This window comes from Syngnathus scovelli, chromosome 18 (genome assembly GCF_024217435.2).
Source record: "Syngnathus scovelli strain Florida chromosome 18, RoL_Ssco_1.2, whole genome shotgun sequence".
Classification (NCBI taxonomy): Eukaryota; Metazoa; Chordata; class Actinopteri; order Syngnathiformes; family Syngnathidae; genus Syngnathus; species Syngnathus scovelli.
In genome coordinates, this window is record NC_090864.1 from 127,501 (window position 1) to 150,000 (window position 22,500).

General features: G+C 57.8%; 8 non-coding genes and 1 pseudogene across 8 annotated transcripts; all 9 read right to left on the reverse strand.

Annotated features, from left to right (window-relative positions):
* Positions 1–326: 326 nt before the first annotated feature.
* On the reverse strand, positions 327–445 carry LOC125986445 (5S ribosomal RNA). Its single transcript, XR_007487644.1, has one exon. It is a non-coding gene; the product is annotated as a 5S ribosomal RNA (ribosomal RNA).
* Positions 446–1,529: 1,084 nt separating this feature from the next.
* On the reverse strand, positions 1,530–1,648 carry LOC125986362 (5S ribosomal RNA). The gene has a single exon (XR_007487587.1). It is a non-coding gene; the product is annotated as a 5S ribosomal RNA (ribosomal RNA).
* A 633-nt stretch (positions 1,649–2,281) lies between these two features.
* On the reverse strand, positions 2,282–2,400 carry LOC125986404 (5S ribosomal RNA). Its single transcript, XR_007487610.1, has one exon. It is a non-coding gene; the product is annotated as a 5S ribosomal RNA (ribosomal RNA).
* Positions 2,401–8,416: 6,016 nt separating this feature from the next.
* LOC125986460 (5S ribosomal RNA) lies at positions 8,417–8,535 on the reverse strand. The gene has a single exon (XR_007487658.1). It is a non-coding gene; the product is annotated as a 5S ribosomal RNA (ribosomal RNA).
* A 3,472-nt stretch (positions 8,536–12,007) lies between these two features.
* LOC125986366 (5S ribosomal RNA) lies at positions 12,008–12,126 on the reverse strand. Its single transcript, XR_007487590.1, has one exon. It is a non-coding gene; the product is annotated as a 5S ribosomal RNA (ribosomal RNA).
* Positions 12,127–13,210: 1,084 nt separating this feature from the next.
* On the reverse strand, positions 13,211–13,329 carry LOC125986365 (5S ribosomal RNA). Its single transcript, XR_007487589.1, has one exon. It is a non-coding gene; the product is annotated as a 5S ribosomal RNA (ribosomal RNA).
* A 632-nt stretch (positions 13,330–13,961) lies between these two features.
* On the reverse strand, positions 13,962–14,080 carry LOC125986416 (5S ribosomal RNA). The gene has a single exon (XR_007487616.1). It is a non-coding gene; the product is annotated as a 5S ribosomal RNA (ribosomal RNA).
* Positions 14,081–19,817: 5,737 nt separating this feature from the next.
* On the reverse strand, positions 19,818–19,936 carry LOC125986462 (5S ribosomal RNA). Its single transcript, XR_007487660.1, has one exon. It is a non-coding gene; the product is annotated as a 5S ribosomal RNA (ribosomal RNA).
* A 2,070-nt stretch (positions 19,937–22,006) lies between these two features.
* On the reverse strand, positions 22,007–22,125 carry LOC125986372 (5S ribosomal RNA; annotated as a pseudogene).
* Positions 22,126–22,500: the final 375 nt, after the last annotated feature.

The following is a 22,500-nucleotide window of genomic DNA, read 5'->3' on the forward strand; positions in this document are numbered from 1 at the left end:
TGAAGTGCACAAAACCTGCATTTGGCTGTATCAAAATAAATGTCATGAAAAAGGTAAAAACACTACATGGAAGCGCAATGTGTTGTGCTGGGTTCTTTTACAAGTAAAGACTGCTGCTTTGAGTTCACAGGGAGCCATGCTCTTTATTCACTGTACATAGAGGTTTTTAACTCGTGTTGTAGTTTCAGTGTCGGAGTTCAAACTAGGCTTGCAGTTTCCGAATGCCATTCGTGATGGGTGCTGTAAAAAGTTCTTGGCTTAAACGATTGAAGTGCACATAAGAAAAAAAAAAAAAAGAGCTTGAAGTGCACATAAGAAAAAGAAAAAGCTTACAGCACCTGGTATTCCCAGGCAGTCTCCCATCCAAGTACTGACCAGGCCCGACCCTGCTTAGCTTCCGAGATCAGACGAGATCAGGCGTTCTCAGGGTAGTATGGCCGTAAGCCGTGAGGTGACCCAACATTTTGCATTTTATAGACACAATCGCCCCTGAAACTAGCGAGCAAGCCAATGAAGCCTTCAAAACTGCTTCGGCACATGGAGACCAAGCATCCTGCATTAAAAGACAAACCTTAACCACTTTGGGTTTCATTGTCTCCGATTACGCCTGGATGGGACCGGCTCGTTTCTGAGAAACAAGCTCGGTGCTCCAAATAATTCAACGTAATGGTGACTTTTATTTTTATGTGGTTTATATTTGTTTTTATGCCAGTCGTATCCTTTTATTTAATCCTATTTATATATATTTATTATAAATGTAGTATTTATTTATATAGATTTATCCATCCATCCATCCATTTTCTGAACCGCTTAGTCCCCACGGGGGTCGCGGGCGTGCTGGAGCCTATCCCATCCGTCATCGGGCAGTAGGCGGGGGACACCCTGAACTGGTTGCCAGCCAATCGCAGGGCACACAGAGACAGACAACCAATCGCACTCACACTCACACCTAGGGACAATTTGGAGTCTTCAATCGGCCTACCAAGCATGTTTTTGGAATGTGGGAGGAAACCGGAGTGCCCGGAGAAAACCCACGCGGGCCCGGGGAGAACATGCAAACTCCACACAGGGAGGGCCGGAGGTGGAATCGAACCCGCACCCTCCTAACTGTGAGGCGGACGTGCTACCCAGTGCGCCACCGAGCCGCCTATATAGATTTATTGTTTATTTATATATATAAAGGCAGGTCCGCAAACATATTTCTGACGCGTAGCCGGTCCGTGGCGCAAGAAAGTTTGGGGACCACTAGTCTAAAAGAATCTGGCCGTAACTGGAATAGGGTTCTACGCGAATGCCCAACGGAAAAGTGAAGTGCACAAAACCTGCATTTGGCTGTATCAAAATAAATGTCATGAAAAAGGTAAAAACACTACATGGAAGCACAATGTAGGTTTTAAACTCGTGTTGTAGTTTCAGTGTCGGAGTTCAAACTAGGCTTGCAGTTTCCGAATGCCATTCTTGATGGGTGCTGTAAAAAGTTCTTGGCTTAAACGATTGAAGTGCACATAAGAAAAAAAAAAAAAAAAAAAAGCTTACGGTAACTGGTATTCCCAGGCGGTCTCCCATCCAAGTACTAACCAGGCCCGACCCTGGTTAGCCTCCGAGATCGGACGAGATCGGGCGCTCTCAGGGTAGTATGGCCGTAAGCCGTGAGACCGCTCAGAATTTTTCATTTTATAGACACAATCGCCCCTGAAACCATGCCAAGCAGCGGCGGGACTTGATGGCTGTGGTAAAAGTTTCCTTTCACAATTGACGTGGGAAAAAAAAAAAAAAAAAAGGCTTTCAGCACCTGGTATTCCCGGACGGTCACCCTTCCCTTTTGTTTTTTTTTTTGATTTTTTTACAACCAGGGCCGAAACAGTCTTTCTTCCAAGGCTTTTGGTGTTTTCTGGAAACATGGCTATCATGAAAAGTTATTGACAGCTTTTTATGCGGTAGCACGAATTTGCCGTTGCGACCTGCATTTTGCTGAATCAAAATAAATGCCTTGAAAAGTTTAAAAACACTTCATGGAAGTGTTGTGTTGGGTTCTTTTACAAGTCAAGCCTGCTGCTTTGAGTTCACAGGGAGCCATGCTCACTGTACATAGTCTGCTCTCTAGCGGTAAAAAATTTAACTACAATGCTGTGGATGTCACCACATAATATAGCTTTCAAACTCGTGTTATAGTTTCAATGTCGGAGTTTAAATTAGGCTTGCTGTTTCCGGATGCCATTCGTGATGGGTGTTGTAAAAAATAGCTTCTTAAACGATTGAAGTGCACATAAGAAAAAGAAAAAGCTTACAGCACCTGGTATTCCCAGGCGGTCTCCCATCCAAGTACTAACCAGGCCCGACCCTGCTTAGCTTCCGAGATCGGACGAGATCGGGCGTTCTCAGGGTAGTATGGCCGTAAGCCGTGAGGTGACCCAACATTTTGCATTTTATAGACACAATCGCCCCTGAAACTAGCGAGCGAGCCAATGAAGCCTTCAAAACTGCTTCGGCACATGGAGACCAAGCATCCTGCATTAAAAGACAAACCTTAACCACTTCGGGTTTCATTGTCTCCGATTACGCCTGGATGGGACCGGCTCGTTTCTGAGAAACAAGCTCGGTGCTCCCAATAATTCAACGTAATGGTGACTTTTATTTTTATGTGGTTTATATTTGTTTTTATGCCAGTCGTATCATTTTATTTAATCGTATTTACCGTATTTGCCGGTGTACAGGTCGACTCGGTGTATAAGTCGACCCCCTAAAATTCGACGGAAATTTACGATTTTATGATATATCCTTTGTATAAGTCGAGCTCAATTGTTGCATTATATTAAACTTCAAAATTCAATATGCGAAATTTATTGACGAAATGTGTTCAAATTCTGGGAGGCCGTGCGCATGCTGCTGTTTATAAGCACCGCGGAGGAGATCGCGGCCGGCGAGCTCGCGCACGCCGCCCGGCACCAACGGGAGGCCGGAAATAGCTCCAAGCCGAGCGGATCGGCACTTTATAAGCACCGCGGAGGAGATCGCGGCGCCTCATTGGACTTCCAGCCGCCGGCGAGCTCGCGCACCCGCCCGGCACATCCGGGAGGCCGTGCGCACGAGCCAAGTGGCCGAAAATAGCCCCCGCCGAGCGGATCGGCTGTTTATAAGCACCGCGGAGGTGGTCGCGGCGCCTCATTCGACTTCCAGCGGCCGGCGAGCTCGCGCACCCGCCCGGCACATCCGGGAGGCCGTGCGCACGAGCCAAGTGGCCGAAAATAGCCCCCGCCGAGCGGATCGGCTGTTTATAAGCACCGCGGAGGTGGTCGGGCGTCTCATTCGACTTCCAGCGGCCGGCGAGCTCGCGCACCCGCCCGGCACATCCGGGAGGCCGTGCGCACGAGCCAAGTGGCCGAAAATAGCGCCCGCCGAGCGGATCGGCTGTTTATAAGCACCGCGGAGGTGGTCGCGGCGCCTCATTCGACTTCCAGCGGCCGGCGAGCTCGCGCACCCGCCCGGCACATCCGGGAGGCCGTGCGCACGAGCCAAGTGGCCGAAAATAGCCCCCGCCGAGCGGATCGGCTGTTTATAAGCACCGCGGAGGTGGTCGCGGCGCCTCATTCGACTTCCAGCGGCCGGCGAGCTCGCGCACCCGCCCGGCACATCCGGGAGGCCGTGCGCACGAGCCAAGTGGCCGAAAATAGCCCCCGCCGAGCGGATCGGCTGTTTATAAGCACCGCGGAGGTGGTCGCGGCGCCTCATTCGACTTCCAGCGGCCGGCGAGCCCGCGCACCCGCCCGGCACATCCGGGAGGCCGTGCGCACGAGCCAAGTGGCCGAAAATAGCCCCCGCCGAGCGGATCGGCTGTTTATAAGCACCGCGGAGGTGGTCGCGGCGCCTCATTCGACTTCCAGCGGCCGGCGAGCTCGCGCACCCGCCCGGCACATCCGGGAGGCCGTGCGCACGAGCCAAGTGGCCGAAAATAGCCCCCGCCGAGCGGATCGGCTGTTTATAAGCACCGCGGAGGTGGTCGCGGCGCCTCATTCGACTTCCAGCGGCCAGCGAGCTCGCGCACCCGCCCGGCACATCCGGGAGGCCGTGCGCACGAGCCAAGTGGCCGAAAATAGCCCCCGCCGAGCGGATCGGCTGTTTATAAGCACCGCGGAGGTGGTCGCGGCGCCTCATTCGACTTCCAGCGGCCGGCGAGCTCGCGCACCCGACCGGCACATCCGGGAGGCCGTGCGCACGAGCCAAGTGGCCGAAAATAGCCCCCGCCGAGCGGATCGGCTGTTTATAAGCACCGCGGAGGTGGTCGCGGCGCCTCATTCGACTTCCGGCGGGCGGCGAGCTCGCGCACCGCCCGGCACATCCGGGAGGCCGTGCGCACGAGCCAAGTGGCCGAAAATAGCCCCCGCCGAGCGGATCGGCTGTTTATAAGCACCGCGGAGGTGGTCGCGGCGCCTCATTCGACTTCCAGCGGCCGGCGAACTCGCGCACCCGCCCGGCACATCCGGGAGGCCGTGCGCACGAGCCAAGTGGCCGAAAATAGCCCCCGCCGAGCGGATCGGCTGTTTATAAGCACCGCGGAGGTGGTCGCGGCGCCTCATTCGACTTCCAGCGGCCGGCGAGCTCGCGCACCCGCCCGGCACATCCGGGAGGCCGTGCGCACGAGCCAAGTGGCCGAAAATAGCCCCCGCCGAGCGGATCGGCTGTTTATAAGCACCGCGGAGGTGGTCGCGGCGCCTCATTCGACTTCAAGCGGCCGGCGAGCTCGCGCACCCGCCCGGCACATCCGGGAGGCCGTGCGCACGAGCCAAGTGGCCGAAAATAGCCCCCGCCGAGCGGATCGGCTGTTTATAAGCACCGCGGAGGTGGTCGCGGCGCCTCATTCGACTTCCAGCGGCCGGCGAGCTCGCGCACCCGCCCGGCACATCCGGGAGGCCGTGCGCACGAGCCAAGTGGCCGAAAATAGCCCCCGCCGAGCGGATCGGCGGTTTATAAGCACCGCGGAGGTGGTCACGGCGCCTCATTCGACTTCCAGCGGCCGGCGAGATCGCGCACCCGCCCGGCACATCCTGGAGGCCGTGAGCACGAGCCAAGTGGCCGAAAATAGCCCCCGCCGAGCGGATCGGCTGTTTATAAGCACCGCGGAGGTGGTCGCGGCGCCTCATTCGACTTCCGGCGGGCGGCGAGCTCGCGCACCCGCCCGGCACATCCGGGAGGCCGTGCGCACGAGCCAAGTGGCCGAAAATAGCCCCCGCCGAGCGGATCGGCTGTTTATAAGCACCGCGGAGGTGGTCGCGGCGCCTCATTCGACTTCCAGCGGCCGGCGAGCTCGCGCACCCGCCCGGCACATCCGGGAGGCCGTGCGCACGAGCCAAGTGGCCGAAAATAGCCCCCGCCGAGCGGATCGGCTGTTTATAAGCACCGCGGAGGTGGTCGCGGCGCCTCATTCGACTTCCAGCGGCCGGCGAGCTCGCGCACCCGCCCGGCATATCCGGGAGGCCGTGCGCACGAGCCAAGTGGCCGAAAATAGCCCCCGCCGAGCGGATCGGCTGTTTATAAGCACCGAGGAGGTGGTCGCGGCGCCTCATTCGACTTCCAGCGGCCGGCGAGCCCGCGCACCCGCCCGGCACATCCGGGAGGCCGTGCGCACGAGCCAAGTGGCCGAAAATAGCCCCCGCCGAGCGGATCGGCTGTTTATAAGCACCGCGGAGGTGGTCGCGGCGCCTCATTCGACTTCCAGCGGCCGGCGAGCTCGCGCACCCGCCCGGCACATCCGGGAGGCCGTGCGCACAAGCCAAGTGGCCGAAAATAGCCCCCGCCGAGCGGATCGGCTGTTTATAAGCACCGCGGAGGTGGTCGCGGCGCCTCATTCGACTTCCAGCGGCCGGCGAGCTCGCGCACCCGCCCGGCACATCCGGGAGGCCGTGCGCACGAGCCAAGTGGCCGAAAATAGCCCCCGCCGAGCGGATCGGCTGTTTATAAGCACCGCGGAGGTGGTCGCGGCGCCTCATTCGACTTCCAGCGGCCGGCAAGCTCGCGCACCCGCCCGGCACATCCGGGAGGCCGTGCGCACGAGCCAAGTGGCCGAAAATAGCCCCCGCCGAGCGGATCGGCTGTTTATAAGCACCGCGGAGGTGGTCGCGGCGCCTCATTCGACTTCCAGCGGCCGGCGAGCTCGCGCACCCACCCGGCACATCCGGGAGGCCGTGCGCACAAGCCAAGTGGCCGAAAATAGCCCCCGCCGAGCGGATCGGCTGTTTATAAGCACCGCGGAGGTGGTCGCGGCGCCTCATTCGACTTCCAGCGGCCGGCGAGCTCGCGCACCCGCCCGGCACATCCGGGAGGCCGTGCGCACGAGCCAAGTGGCCGAAAATAGCCCCCGCCGAGCGGATCGGCTGTTTATAAGCACCGCGGAGGTGGTCGCGGCGCCTCATTCGACTTCCAGCGGCCGGCGAGCTCGCGCACCCGCCCGGCACATCCGGGAGGCCGTGCGCACGAGCCAAGTGGCCGAAAATAGCCCCCGCCGAGCGGATCGGCTGTTTATAAGCACCGCGGAGGTGGTCGCGGCGCCTCATTCGACTTCCAGCGGCCGGCGAGCTCGCGCACCCGCCCGGCACATCCGGGAGGCCGTGCGCACGAGCCAAGTGGCCGAAAATAGCCCCCGCCGAGCGGATCGGCTGTTTATAAGCACCGCGGAGGTGGTCGCGGCGCCTCATTCGACTTCCAGCGGCCGGCGAGATCGCGCACCCGCCCGGCACATCCGGGAGGCCGTGCGCACGAGCCAAGTGGCCGAAAATAGCCCCCGCCGAGCGGATCGGCTGTTTATAAGCACCGCGGAGGTGGTCGCGGCGCCTCATTCGACTTCCAGCGGCCGGCGAGCTCGCGCACCCGCCCGGCACATCCGGGAGGCCGTGCGCACGAGCCAAGTGGCCGAAAATAGCCCCCGCCGAGCGGATCGGCTGTTTATAAGCACCGCGGAGGTGGTCGCGGCGCCTCATTCGACTTCCGGCGGGCGGCGAGCTCGCGCACCCGCCCGGCACATCCGGGAGGCCGTGCGCACGAGCCAAGTGGCCGAAAATAGCCCCCGCCGAGCGGATCGGCTGTTTATAAGCACCGCGGAGGTGGTCGCGGCGCCTCATTCGACTTCCAGCGGCCGGCGAGCTCGCGCACCCGCCCGGCACATCCGGGAGGCCGTGCGCACGAGCCAAGTGGCCGAAAATAGCCCCCGCCGAGCGGATCGGCTGTTTATAAGCACCGCGGAGGTGGTCGCGGCGCCTCATTCGACTTACAGCGGTCGGCGAGCTCGCTCACCCGCCCGGCACATCCGGGAGGCCGTGCGCACGAGCCAAGTGGCCGAAAATAGCCCCCGCCGAGCGGATCGGCTGTTTATAAGCACCGCGGAGGTGGTCGCGGCGCCTCATTCGACTTCCAGCGGCCGGCGAGCTCGCGCACCCGCCCGGCACATCCGGGAGGCCGTGCGCACGAGCCAAGTGGCCGAAAATAGCCCCCGCCGAGCGGATCGGCTGTTTATAAGCACCGCGGAGGTGGTCGCGGCGCCTCATTCGACTTCCAGCGGCCGGCGAGCTCGCGCACCCGCCCGGCACATCCGGGAGGCCGTGCGCACGAGCCAAGTGGCCGAAAATAGCCCCCGCCGAGCGGATCGGCGGTTTATAAGCACCGCGGAGGTGGTCGCGGCGCCTCATTCGACTTCCAGCGGGCCGCGCACTCGCGCACGCCGCCCGGTTCAAATTTTCTAAGTGCAACGCACAATGAGATGCATGAGAAACGGCCTTGGTTACCATCACATTTGAAGCGATGAATACGAAGTTAAATTTTATGACTCGGTGTATAAGTCGAGGTCGATTTTTTTCGGTCGATTTTGGATCGAAAAAGGTCGACCAATACACCGGCAAATACGGTATATATACTTATTATAAATGTAGTATTTATTTATATTGATTTATTGTTTATTTATATATATAAAGGCAGGTCCGCAAAAATATTTCTGACGCGTAGCCGGTCCGTGGCGCAAGAAAGGTTGGGGACCACTAGTCTAAAAGAATCTGGCCGTAACTGGAATAGGGTTCTACGCGAATGCCCAACGGAAAAGTGAAGTGCACAAAACCTGCATTTGGCTGTATCAAAATAAATGTCATGAAAAAGGTAAAAACACTACATGGAAGCGCAATGTGTTGTGCTGGGTTCTTTTACAAGTAAAGACTGCTGCTTTGAGTTCACAGGGAGCCATGCTCTTTATTCACTGTACATAGAGGTTTTGAACTCGTGTTGTAGTTTCAGTGTCGGAGTTCAAACTAGGCTTGCAGTTTCCGAATGCCATTCGTGATGGGTGTTGTAAAAAGGTCTTGGCTTAAACGATTGAAGTGCACATAAGAAAAAAAAAAAAAAAAAAAAAGAGCTTGAAGTGCACATAAGAAAAAGAAAAAGCTTACAGCACCTGGTATTCCCAGGCAGTCTCCCATCCAAGTACTAACCAGGCCCGACCCTGCTTAGCTTCCGAGATAAGACGAGATCAGGCGTTCTCAGGGTAGTATGGCCGTAAGCCGTGAGGTGACCCAACATTTTGCATTTTATAGACACAATCGCCCCTGAAACTAGCGAGCAAGCCAATGAAGCCTTCAAAACTGCTTCGGCACATGGAGACCAAGCATCCTGCATTAAAAGACAAACCTTAACCACTTCGGGTTTCATTGTCTCCGATTACGCCTGGATGGGACCGGCTCGTTTCTGAGAAACAAGCTCGGTGCTCCCAATAATTCAACGTAATGGTGACTTTTATTTTTATGTGGTTTATATTTGTTTTTATGCCAGTCGTATCATTTTATTTAATCGTATTTACCGTATTTGCCGGTGTACAGGTCGACTCGGTGTATAAGTCGACCCCCTAAAATTCGACGGAAATTTACGATTTTATGATATATCCTTTGTATAAGTCGAGCTCAATTGTTGCATTATATTAAACTTCAAAATTCAATATGCGAAATTTATTGACGAAATGTCTTCAAATTCTGGGAGGCCGTGCGCATGCTGCTGTTTATAAGCACCGCGGAGGAGATCGCGGCCGGCGAGCTCGCGCACGCCGCCCGGCACCAACGGGAGGCCGGAAATAGCTCCAAGCCGAGCGGATCGGCACTTTATAAGCACCGCGGAGGAGATCGCGGCGCCTCATTGGACTTCCAGCCGCCGGCGAGCTCGCGCACCCGCCCGGCACATCCGGGAGGCCGTGCGCACGAGCCAAGTGGCCGAAAATAGCCCCCGCCGAGCGGATCGGCTGTTTATAAGCACCGCGGAGGTGGTCGCGGCGCCTCATTCGACTTCCAGCGGCCGGCGAGCTCGCGCACCCGCCCGGCACATCCGGGAGGCCGTGCGCACGAGCCAAGTGGCCGAAAATAGCCCCCGCCGAGCGGATCGGCTGTTTATAAGCACCGCGGAGGTGGTCGGGCGCCTCATTCGACTTCCAGCGGCCGGCGAGCTCGCGCACCCGCCCGGCACATCCGGGAGGCCGTGCGCACGAGCCAAGTGGCCGAAAATAGCGCCCGCCGAGCGGATCGGCTGTTTATAAGCACCGCGGAGGTGGTCGCGGCGCCTCATTCGACTTCCAGCGGCCGGCGAGCTCGCGCACCCGCCCGGCACATCCGGGAGGCCGTGCGCACGAGCCAAGTGGCCGAAAATAGCCCCCGCCGAGCGGATCGGCTGTTTATAAGCACCGCGGAGGTGGTCGCGGCGCCTCATTCGACTTCCAGCGGCCGGCGAGCCCGCGCACCCGCCCGGCACATCCGGGAGGCCGTGCGCACGAGCCAAGTGGCCGAAAATAGCCCCCGCCGAGCGGATCGGCTGTTTATAAGCACCGCGGAGGTGGTCGCGGCGCCTCATTCGACTTCCAGCGGCCGGCGAGCTCGCGCACCCGCCCGGCACATCCGGGAGGCCGTGCGCACGAGCCAAGTGGCCGAAAATAGCCCCCGCCGAGCGGATCGGCTGTTTATAAGCACCGCGGAGGTGGTCGCGGCGCCTCATTCGACTTCCAGCGGCCGGCGAGCTCGCGCACCCGCCCGGCACATCCGGGAGGCCGTGCGCACAAGCCAAGTGGCCGAAAATAGCCCCCGCCGAGCGGATCGGCTGTTTATAAGCACCGAGGAGGTGGTCGCGGCGCCTCATTCGACTTCCAGCGGCCGGCGAGCCCGCGCACCCGCCCGGCACATCCGGGAGGCCGTGCGCACGAGCCAAGTGGCCGAAAATAGCCCCCGCCGAGCGGATCGGCTGTTTATAAGCACCGCGGAGGTGGTCGCGGCGCCTCATTCGACTTCCAGCGGCCGGCGAGCTCGCGCACCCGCCCGGCACATCCGGGAGGCCGTGCGCACAAGCCAAGTGGCCGAAAATAGCCCCCGCCGAGCGGATCGGCTGTTTATAAGCACCGCGGAGGTGGTCGCGGCGCCTCATTCGACTTCCAGCGGCCGGCGAGCTCGCGCACCCGCCCGGCACATCCGGGAGGCCGTGCGCACGAGCCAAGTGGCCGAAAATAGCCCCCGCCGAGCGGATCGGCTGTTTATAAGCACCGCGGAGGTGGTCGCGGCGCCTCATTCGACTTCCAGCGGCCGGCGAGCTCGCGCACCCGCCCGGCACATCCGGGAGGCCGTGCGCACGAGCCAAGTGGCCGAAAATAGCCCCCGCCGAGCGGATCGGCTGTTTATAAGCGCCGCGGAGGTGGTCGCGGCGCCTCATTCGACTTCCAGCGGCCGGCGAGCTCGCGCACCCACCCGGCACATCCGGGAGGCCGTGCGCACAAGCCAAGTGGCCGAAAATAGCCCCCGCCGAGCGGATCGGCTGTTTATAAGCACCGCGGAGGTGGTCGCGGCGCCTCATTCGACTTCCAGCGGCCGGCGAGCTCGCGCACCCGCCCGGCACATCCGGGAGGCCGTGCGCACGAGCCAAGTGGCCGAAAATAGCCCCCGCCGAGCGGATCGGCTGTTTATAAGCACCGCGGAGGTGGTCGCGGCGCCTCATTCGACTTCCAGCGGCCGGCGAGCTCGCGCACCCGCCCGGCACATCCGGGAGGCCGTGCGCACGAGCCAAGTGGCCGAAAATAGCCCCCGCCGAGCGGATCGGCTGTTTATAAGCACCGCGGAGGTGGTCGCGGCGCCTCATTCGACTTCCAGCGGCCGGCGAGCTCGCGCACCCGCCCGGCACATCCGGGAGGCCGTGCGCACGAGCCAAGTGGCCGAAAATAGCCCCCGCCGAGCGGATCGGCTGTTTATAAGCACCGCGGAGGTGGTCGCGGCGCCTCATTCGACTTCCAGCGGGCCGCGCACTCGCGCACGCCGCCCGGTTCAAATTTTCTAAGTGCAACGCACAATGAGATGCATGAGAAACGGCCTTGGTTACCATCACATTTGAAGCGATGAATACGAAGTTAAATTTTATGACTCGGTGTATAAGTCGAGGTCGATTTTTTTCGGTCGATTTTGGATCGAAAAAGGTCGACCAATACACCGGCAAATACGGTATATATACTTATTATAAATGTAGTATTTATTTATATAGATTTATTGTTTATTTATATATATAAAGGCAGGTCCGCAAAAATATTTCTGACGCGTAGCCGGTCCGTGGCGCAAGAAAGGTTGGGGACCACTAGTCTAAAAGAATCTGGCCGTAACTGGAATAGGGTTCTACGCGAATGCCCAACGGAAAAGTGAAGTGCACAAAACCTGCATTTGGCTGTATCAAAATAAATGTCATGAAAAAGGTAAAAACACTACATGGAAGCGCAATGTGTTGTGCTGGGTTCTTTTACAAGTAAAGACTGCTGCTTTGAGTTCACAGGGAGCCATGCTCTTTATTCACTGTACATAGAGGTTTTTAACTCGTGTTGTAGTTTCAGTGTCGGAGTTCAAACTAGGCTTGCAGTTTCCGAATGCCATTCGTGATGGGTGCTGTAAAAAGTTCTTGGCTTAAACGATTGAAGTGCACATAAGAAAAAAAAAAAAAAGAGCTTGAAGTGCACATAAGAAAAAGAAAAAGCTTACAGCACCTGGTATTCCCAGGCAGTCTCCCATCCAAGTACTGACGAGGCCCGACCCTGCTTAGCTTCCGAGATCAGACGAGATCAGGCGTTCTCAGGGTAGTATGGCCGTAAGCCGTGAGGTGACCCAACATTTTGCATTTTATAGACACAATCGCCCCTGAAACTAGCGAGCAAGCCAATGAAGCCTTCAAAACTGCTTCGGCACATGGAGACCAAGCATCCTGCATTAAAAGACAAACCTTAACCACTTTGGGTTTCATTGTCTCCGATTACGCCTGGATGGGACCGGCTCGTTTCTGAGAAACAAGCTCGGTGCTCCAAATAATTCAACGTAATGGTGACTTTTATTTTTATGTGGTTTATATTTGTTTTTATGCCAGTCGTATCCTTTTATTTAATCCTATTTATATATATTTATTATAAATGTAGTATTTATTTATATAGATTTATCCATCCATCCATCCATTTTCTGAACCGCTTAGTCCCCACGGGGGTCGCGGGCGTGCTGGAGCCTATCCCATCCGTCATCGGGCAGTAGGCGGGGGACACCCTGAACTGGTTGCCAGCCAATCGCAGGGCACACAGAGACAGACAACCAATCGCACTCACACTCACACCTAGGGACAATTTGGAGTCTTCAATCGGCCTACCAAGCATGTTTTTGGAATGTGGGAGGAAACCGGAGTGCCCGGAGAAAACCCACGCGGGCCCGGGGAGAACATGCAAACTCCACACAGGGAGGGCCGGAGGTGGAATCGAACCCGCACCCTCCTAACTGTGAGGCGGACGTGCTACCCAGTGCGCCACCGAGCCGCCTATATAGATTTATTGTTTATTTATATATATAAAGGCAGGTCCGCAAACATATTTCTGACGCGTAGCCGGTCCGTGGCGCAAGAAAGTTTGGGGACCACTAGTCTAAAAGAATCTGGCCGTAACTGGAATAGGGTTCTACGCGAATGCCCAACGGAAAAGTGAAGTGCACAAAACCTGCATTTGGCTGTATCAAAATAAATGTCATGAAAAAGGTAAAAACACTACATGGAAGCACAATGTAGGTTTTAAACTCGTGTTGTAGTTTCAGTGTCGGAGTTCAAACTAGGCTTGCAGTTTCCGAATGCCATTCTTGATGGGTGCTGTAAAAAGTTCTTGGCTTAAACGATTGAAGTGCACATAAGAAAAAAAAAAAAAAAAAAAAGCTTACGGTAACAGGTATTCCCAGGCGGTCTCCCATCCAAGTACTAACCAGGCCCGACCCTGGTTAGCCTCCGAGATCGGACGAGATCGGGCGCTCTCAGGGTAGTATGGCCGTAAGCCGTGAGACCGCTCAGAATTTTTCATTTTATAGACACAATCGCCCCTGAAACCATGCCAAGCAGCGGCGGGACTTGATGGCTGTGGTAAAAGTTTCCTTTCACAATTGACGTGGGAAAAAAAAAACAAAAAAAGGCTTTCAGCACCTGGTATTCCCGGACGGTCACCCTTCCCTTTTGTTTTTTTTTTGATTTTTTTACAACCAGGGCCGAAACAGTCTTTCTTCCAAGGCTTTTGGTGTTTTCTGGAAACATGGCTATCATGAAAAGTTATTGACAGCTTTTTATGCGGTAGCACGAATTTGCCGTTGCGACCTGCATTTTGCTGAATCAAAATAAATGCCTTGAAAAGTTTAAAAACACTTCATGGAAGTGTTGTGTTGGGTTCTTTTACAAGTCAAGCCTGCTGCTTTGAGTTCACAGGGAGCCATGCTCACTGTACATAGTCTGCTCTCTAGCGGTAAAAAATTTAACTACAATGCTGTGGATGTCACCACATAATATAGCTTTCAAACTCGTGTTATAGTTTCAATGTCGGAGTTTAAATTAGGCTTGCTGTTTCCGGATGCCATTCGTGATGGGTGTTGTAAAAAATAGCTTCTTAAAGGATTGAAGTGCACATAAGAAAAAGAAAAAGCTTACAGCACCTGGTATTCCCAGGCGGTCTCCCATCCAAGTACTAACCAGGCCCGACCCTGCTTAGCTTCCGAGATCGGACGAGATCGGGCGTTCTCAGGGTAGTATGGCCGTAAGCCGTGAGGTGACCCAACATTTTGCATTTTATAGACACAATCGCCCCTGAAACTAGCGAGCGAGCCAATGAAGCCTTCAAAACTGCTTCGGCACATGGAGACCAAGCATCCTGCATTAAAAGACAAACCTTAACCACTTCGGGTTTCATTGTCTCCGATTACGCCTGGATGGGACCGGCTCGTTTCTGAGAAACAAGCTCGGTGCTCCCAATAATTCAACGTAATGGTGACTTTTATTTTTATGTGGTTTATATTTGTTTTTATGCCAGTCGTATCATTTTATTTAATCGTATTTACCGTATTTGCCGGTGTACAGGTCGACTCGGTGTATAAGTCGACCCCCTAAAATTCGACGGAAATTTACGATTTTATGATATATCCTTTGTATAAGTCGAGCTCAATTGTTGCATTATATTAAACTTCAAAATTCAATATGCGAAATTTATTGACGAAATGTGTTCAAATTCTGGGAGGCCGTGCGCATGCTGCTGTTTATAAGCACCGCGGAGGAGATCGCGGCCGGCGAGCTCGCGCACGCCGCCCGGCACCAACGGGAGGCCGGAAATAGCTCCAAGCCGAGCGGATCGGCACTTTATAAGCACCGCGGAGGAGATCGCGGCGCCTCATTGGACTTCCAGCCGCCGGCGAGCTCGCGCACCCGCCCGGCACATCCGGGAGGCCGTGCGCACGAGCCAAGTGGCCGAAAATAGCCCCCGCCGAGCGGATCGGCTGTTTATAAGCACCGCGGAGGTGGTCGCGGCGCCTCATTCGACTTCCAGCGGCCGGCGAGCTCGCGCACCCGCCCGGCACATCCGGGAGGCCGTGCGCACGAGCCAAGTGGCCGAAAATAGCCCCCGCCGAGCGGATCGGCGGTTTATAAGCACCGCGGAGGTGGTCACGGCGCCTCATTCGACTTCCAGCGGCCGGCGAGATCGCGCACCCGCCCGGCACATCCTGGAGGCCGTGAGCACGAGCCAAGTGGCCGAAAATAGCCCCCGCCGAGCGGATCGGCTGTTTATAAGCACCGCGGAGGTGGTCGCGGCGCCTCATTCGACTTCCGGCGGGCGGCGAGCTCGCGCACCCGCCCGGCACATCCGGGAGGCCGTGCGCACGAGCCAAGTGGCCGAAAATAGCCCCCGCCGAGCGGATCGGCTGTTTATAAGCACCGCGGAGGTGGTCGCGGCGCCTCATTCGACTTCCAGCGGCCGGCGAGCTCGCGCACCCGCCCGGCACATCCGGGAGGCCGTGCGCACGAGCCAAGTGGCCGAAAATAGCCCCCGCCGAGCGGATCGGCTGTTTATAAGCACCGCGGAGGTGGTCGCGGCGCCTCATTCGACTTCCAGCGGCCGGCGAGCTCGCGCACCCGCCCGGCATATCCGGGAGGCCGTGCGCACGAGCCAAGTGGCCGAAAATAGCCCCCGCCGAGCGGATCGGCTGTTTATAAGCACCGAGGAGGTGGTCGCGGCGCCTCATTCGACTTCCAGCGGCCGGCGAGCCCGCGCACCCGCCCGGCACATCCGGGAGGCCGTGCGCACGAGCCAAGTGGCCGAAAATAGCCCCCGCCGAGCGGATCGGCTGTTTATAAGCACCGCGGAGGTGGTCGCGGCGCCTCATTCGACTTCCAGCGGCCGGCGAGCTCGCGCACCCGCCCGGCACATCCGGGAGGCCGTGCGCACAAGCCAAGTGGCCGAAAATAGCCCCCGCCGAGCGGATCGGCTGTTTATAAGCACCGCGGAGGTGGTCGCGGCGCCTCATTCGACTTCCAGCGGCCGGCGAGCTCGCGCACCCGCCCGGCACATCCGGGAGGCCGTGCGCACGAGCCAAGTGGCCGAAAATAGCCCCCGCCGAGCGGATCGGCTGTTTATAAGCACCGCGGAGGTGGTCGCGGCGCCTCATTCGACTTCCAGCGGCCGGCGAGCTCGCGCACCCGCCCGGCACATCCGGGAGGCCGTGCGCACGAGCCAAGTGGCCGAAAATAGCCCCCGCCGAGCGAATCGGCTGTTTATAAGCACCGCGGAGGTGGTCGCGGCGCCTCATTCGACTTCCAGCGGCCGGCGAGATCGCGCACCCGCCCGGCACATCCGGGAGGCCGTGCGCACGAGCCAAGTGGCCGAAAATAGCCCCCGCCGAGCGGATCGGCTGTTTATAAGCACCGCGGAGGTGGTCGCGGCGCCTCATTCGACTTCCAGCGGCCGGCGAGCTCGCGCACCCGCCCGGCACATCCGGGAGGCCGTGCGCACGAGCCAAGTGGCCGAAAATAGCCCCCGCCGAGCGGATCGGCTGTTTATAAGCACCGCGGAGGTGGTCGCGGCGCCTCATTCGACTTCCGGCGGGCGGCGAGCTCGCGCACCCGCCCGGCACATCCGGGAGGCCGTGCGCACGAGCCAAGTGGCCGAAAATAGCCCCCGCCGAGCGGATCGGCTGTTTATAAGCACCGCGGAGGTGGTCGCGGCGCCTCATTCGACTTCCAGCGGCCGGCGAGCTCGCGCACCCGCCCGGCACATCCGGGAGGCCGTGCGCACGAGCCAAGTGGCCGAAAATAGCCCCCGCCGAGCGGATCGGCTGTTTATAAGCACCGCGGAGGTGGTCGCGGCGCCTCATTCGACTTACAGCGGTCGGCGAGCTCGCTCACCCGCCCGGCACATCCGGGAGGCCGTGCGCACGAGCCAAGTGGCCGAAAATAGCCCCCGCCGAGCGGATCGGCTGTTTATAAGCACCGCGGAGGTGGTCGCGGCGCCTCATTCGACTTCCAGCGGCCGGCGAGCTCGCGCACCCGCCCGGCACATCCGGGAGGCCGTGCGCACGAGCCAAGTGGCCGAAAATAGCCCCCGCCGAGCGGATCGGCTGTTTATAAGCACCGCGGAGGTGGTCGCGGCGCCTCATTCGACTTCCAGCGGCCGGCGAGCTCGCGCACCCGCCCGGCACATCCGGGAGGCCGTGCGCACAAGCCAAGTGGCCGAAAATAGCCCCCGCCGAGCGGATCGGCTGTTTATAAGCACCGCGGAGGTGGTCGCGGCGCCTCATTCGACTTCCAGCGGCCGGCGAGCTCGCGCACCCGCCCGGCACATCCGGGAGGCCGTGCGCACAAGCCAAGTGGCCGAAAATAGCCCCCGCCGAGCGGATCGGCTGTTTATAAGCACCGCGGAGGTGGTCGCGGCGCCTCATTCGACTTCCAGCGGCCGGCGAGCTCGCGCACCCGCCCGGCACATCCGGGAGGCCGTGCGCACGAGCCAAGTGGCCGAAAATAGCCCCCGCCGAGCGGATCGGCTGTTTATAAGCACCGCGGAGGTGGTCGCGGCGCCTCATTCGACTTCCAGCGGCCGGCGAGCTCGCGCACCCGCCCGGCACATCCGGGAGGCCGTGCGCACGAGCCAAGTGGCCGAAAATAGCCCCCGCCGAGCGGATCGGCTGTTTATAAGCACCGCGGAGGTGGTCGCGGCGCCTCATTCGACTTCCAGCGGCCGGCGAGCTCGCGCACCCACCCGGCACATCCGGGAGGCCGTGCGCACAAGCCAAGTGGCCGAAAATAGCCCCCGCCGAGCGGATCGGCTGTTTATAAGCACCGCGGAGGTGGTCGCGGCGCCTCATTCGACTTCCAGCGGCCGGCGAGCTCGCGCACCCGCCCGGCACATCCGGGAGGCCGTGCGCACGAGCCAAGTGGCCGAAAATAGCCCCCGCCGAGCGGATCGGCTGTTTATAAGCACCGCGGAGGTGGTCGCGGCGCCTCATTCGACTTCCAGCGGCCGGCGAGCTCGCGCACCCGCCCGGCACATCCGGGAGGCCGTGCGCACGAGCCAAGTGGCCGAAAATAGCCCCCGCCGAGCGGATCGGCTGTTTATAAGCACCGCGGAGGTGGTCGCGGCGCCTCATTCGACTTCCAGCGGCCGGCGAGCTCGCGCACCCGCCCGGCACATCCGGGAGGCCGTGCGCACGAGCCAAGTGGCCGAAAATAGCCCCCGCCGAGCGAATCGGCTGTTTATAAGCACCGCGGAGGTGGTCGCGGCGCCTCATTCGACTTCCAGCGGCCGGCGAGATCGCGCACCCGCCCGGCACATCCGGGAGGCCGTGCGCACGAGCCAAGTGGCCGAAAATAGCCCCCGCCGAGCGGATCGGCTGTTTATAAGCACCGCGGAGGTGGTCGCGGCGCCTCATTCGACTTCCAGCGGCCGGCGAGCTCGCGCACCCGCCCGGCACATCCGGGAGGCCGTGCGCACGAGCCAAGTGGCCGAAAATAGCCCCCGCCGAGCGGATCGGCTGTTTATAAGCACCGCGGAGGTGGTCGCGGCGCCTCATTCGACTTCCGGCGGGCGGCGAGCTCGCGCACCCGCCCGGCACATCCGGGAGGCCGTGCGCACGAGCCAAGTGGCCGAAAATAGCCCCCGCCGAGCGGATCGGCTGTTTATAAGCACCGCGGAGGTGGTCGCGGCGCCTCATTCGACTTCCAGCGGCCGGCGAGCTCGCGCACCCGCCCGGCACATCCGGGAGGCCGTGCGCACGAGCCAAGTGGCCGAAAATAGCCCCCGCCGAGCGGATCGGCTGTTTATAAGCACCGCGGAGGTGGTCGCGGCGCCTCATTCGACTTACAGCGGTCGGCGAGCTCGCTCACCCGCCCGGCACATCCGGGAGGCCGTGCGCACGAGCCAAGTGGCCGAAAATAGCCCCCGCCGAGCGGATCGGCTGTTTATAAGCACCGCGGAGGTGGTCGCGGCGCCTCATTCGACTTCCAGCGGCTGGCGAGCTCGCGCACCCGCCCGGCACATCCGGGAGGCCGTGCGCACGAGCCAAGTGGCCGAAAATAGCCCCCGCCGAGCGGATCGGCTGTTTATAAGCACCGCGGAGGTGGTCGCGGCGCCTCATTCGACTTCCAGCGGCCGGCGAGCTCGCGCACCCGCCCGGCACATCCGGGAGGCCGTGCGCACGAGCCAAGTGGCCGAAAATAGCCCCCGCCGAGCGGATCGGCGGTTTATAAGCACCGCGGAGGTGGTCGCGGCGCCTCATTCGACTTCCAGCGGGCCGCGCACTCGCGCACGCCGCCCGGTTCAAATTTTCTAAGTGCAACGCACAATGAGATGCATGAGAAACGGCCTTGGTTACCATCACATTTGAAGCGATGAATACGAAGTTAAATTTTATGACTCGGTGTATAAGTCGAGGTCGATTTTTTTCGGTCGATTTTGGATCGAAAAAGGTCGACCAATACACCGGCAAATACGGTATATATACTTATTATAAATGTAGTATTTATTTATATTGATTTATTGTTTATTTATATATATAAAGGCAGGTCCGCAAAAATATTTCTGACGCGTAGCCGGTCCGTGGCGCAAGAAAGGTTGGGGACCACTAGTCTAAAAGAATCTGGCCGTAACTGGAATAGGGTTCTACGCGAATGCCCAACGGAAAAGTGAAGTGCACAAAACCTGCATTTGGCTGTATCAAAATAAATGTCATGAAAAAGGTAAAAACACTACATGGAAGCGCAATGTGTTGTGCTGGGTTCTTTTACAAGTAAAGACTGCTGCTTTGAGTTCACAGGGAGCCATGCTCTTTATTCACTGTACATAGAGGTTTTGAACTCGTGTTGTAGTTTCAGTGTCGGAGTTCAAACTAGGCTTGCAGTTTCCGAATGCCATTCGTGATGGGTGTTGTAAAAAGGTCTTGGCTTAAACGATTGAAGTGCACATAAGAAAAAAAAAAAAAAAAAAAAAAGAGCTTGAAGTGCACATAAGAAAAAGAAAAAGCTTACAGCACCTGGTATTCCCAGGCAGTCTCCCATCCAAGTACTAACCAGGCCCGACCCTGCTTAGCTTCCGAGATAAGACGAGATCAGGCGTTCTCAGGGTAGTATGGCCGTAAGCCGTGAGGTGACCCAACATTTTGCATTTTATAGACACAATCGCCCCTGAAACTAGCGAGCAAGCCAATGAAGCCTTCAAAACTGCTTCGGCACATGGAGACCAAGCATCCTGCATTAAAAGACAAACCTTAACCACTTCGGGTTTCATTGTCTCCGATTACGCCTGGATGGGACCGGCTCGTTTCTGAGAAACAAGCTCGGTGCTCCCAATAATTCAACGTAATGGTGACTTTTATTTTTATGTGGTTTATATTTGTTTTTATGCCAGTCGTATCATTTTATTTAATCGTATTTACCGTATTTGCCGGTGTACAGGTCGACTCGGTGTATAAGTCGACCCCCTAAAATTCGACGGAAATTTACGATTTTATGATATATCCTTTGTATAAGTCGAGCTCAATTGTTGCATTATATTAAACTTCAAAATTCAATATGCGAAATTTATTGACGAAATGTGTTCAAATTCTGGGAGGCCGTGCGCATGCTGCTGTTTATAAGCACCGCGGAGGAGATCGCGGCCGGCGAGCTCGCGCACGCCGCCCGGCACCAACGGGAGGCCGGAAATAGCTCCAAGCCGAGCGGATCGGCACTTTATAAGCACCGCGGAGGAGATCGCGGCGCCTCATTGGACTTCCAGCGGCCGGCGAGCCCGCGCACCCGCCCGGCACATCCGGGAGGCCGTGCGCACGAGCCAAGTGGCCGAAAATAGCCCCCGCCGAGCGGATCGGCTGTTTATAAGCACCGCGGAGGTGGTCGCGGCGCCTCATTCGACTTCCAGCGGCCGGCGAGCTCGCGCACCCGCCCGGCACATCCGGGAGGCCGTGCGCACGAGCCAAGTGGCCGAAAATAGCCCCCGCCGAGCGGATCGGCTGTTTATAAGCACCGCGGAGGTGGTCGGGCGCCTCATTCGACTTCCAGCGGCCGGCGAGCTCGCGCACCCGCCCGGCACATCCGGGAGGCCGTGCGCACGAGCCAAGTGGCCGAAAATAGCGCCCGCCGAGCGGATCGGCTGTTTATAAGCACCGCGGAGTTGGTCGCGGCGCCTCATTCGACTTCCAGCGGCCGGCGAGCTCGCGCACCCGCCCGGCACATCCGGGAGGCCGTGCGCACGAGCCAAGTGGCCGAAAATAGCCCCCGCCGAGCGGATCGGCTGTTTATAAGCACCGCGGAGGTGGTCGCGGCGCCTCATTCGACTTCCAGCGGCCGGCGAGCTCGCGCACCCGCCCGGCACATCCGGGAGGCCGTGCGCACGAACCAAGTGGCCGAAAATAGCCCCCGCCGAGCGGATCGGCGGTTTATAAGCACCGCGGAGGTGGTCGCGGCGCCTCATTCGACTTCCAGCGGGCCGCGCACTCGCGCACGCCGCCCGGTTCAAATTTTCTAAGTGCAACGCACAATGAGATGCATGAGAAACGGCCTTGGTTACCATCACATTTGAAGCGATGAATACGAAGTTAAATTTTATGACTCGGTGTATAAGTCGAGGTCGATTTTTTTCGGTCGATTTTGGATCGAAAAAGGTCGACCAATACACCGGCAAATACGGTATATATACTTATTATAAATGTAGTATTTATTTATATTGATTTATTGTTTATTTATATATATAAAGGCAGGTCCGCAAAAATATTTCTGACGCGTAGCCGGTCCGTGGCGCAAGAAAGGTTGGGGACCACTAGTCTAAAAGAATCTGGCCGTAACTGGAATAGGGTTCTACGCGAATGCCCAACGGAAAAGTGAAGTGCACAAAACCTGCATTTGGCTGTATCAAAATAAATGTCATGAAAAAGGTAAAAACACTACATGGAAGCGCAATGTGTTGTGCTGGGTTCTTTTACAAGTAAAGACTGCTGCTTTGAGTTCACAGGGAGCCATGCTCTTTATTCACTGTACATAGAGGTTTTGAACTCGTGTTGTAGTTTCAGTGTCGGAGTTCAAACTAGGCTTGCAGTTTCCGAATGCCATTCGTGATGGGTGTTGTAAAAAGGTCTTGGCTTAAACGATTGAAGTGCACATAAGAAAAAAAAAAAAAAAAAAAAAAGAGCTTGAAGTGCACATAAGAAAAAGAAAAAGCTTACAGCACCTGGTATTCCCAGGCAGTCTCCCATCCAAGTACTAACCAGGCCCGACCCTGCTTAGCTTCCGAGATAAGACGAGATCAGGCGTTCTCAGGGTAGTATGGCCGTAACCCGTGAGGTGACCCAACATTTTGCATTTTATAGACACAATCGCCCCTGAAACTAGCGAGCAAGCCAATGAAGCCTTCAAAACTGCTTCGGCACATGGAGACCAAGCATCCTGCATTAAAAGACAAACCTTAACCACTTCGGGTTTCATTGTCTCCGATTACGCCTGGATGGGACCGGCTCGTTTCTGAGAAACAAGCTCGGTGCTCCCAATAATTCAACGTAATGGTGACTTTTATTTTTATGTGGTTTATATTTGTTTTTATGCCAGTCGTATCATTTTATTTAATCGTATTTACCGTATTTGCCGGTGTACAGGTCGACTCGGTGTATAAGTCGACCCCCTAAAATTCGACGGAAATTTACGATTTTATGATAT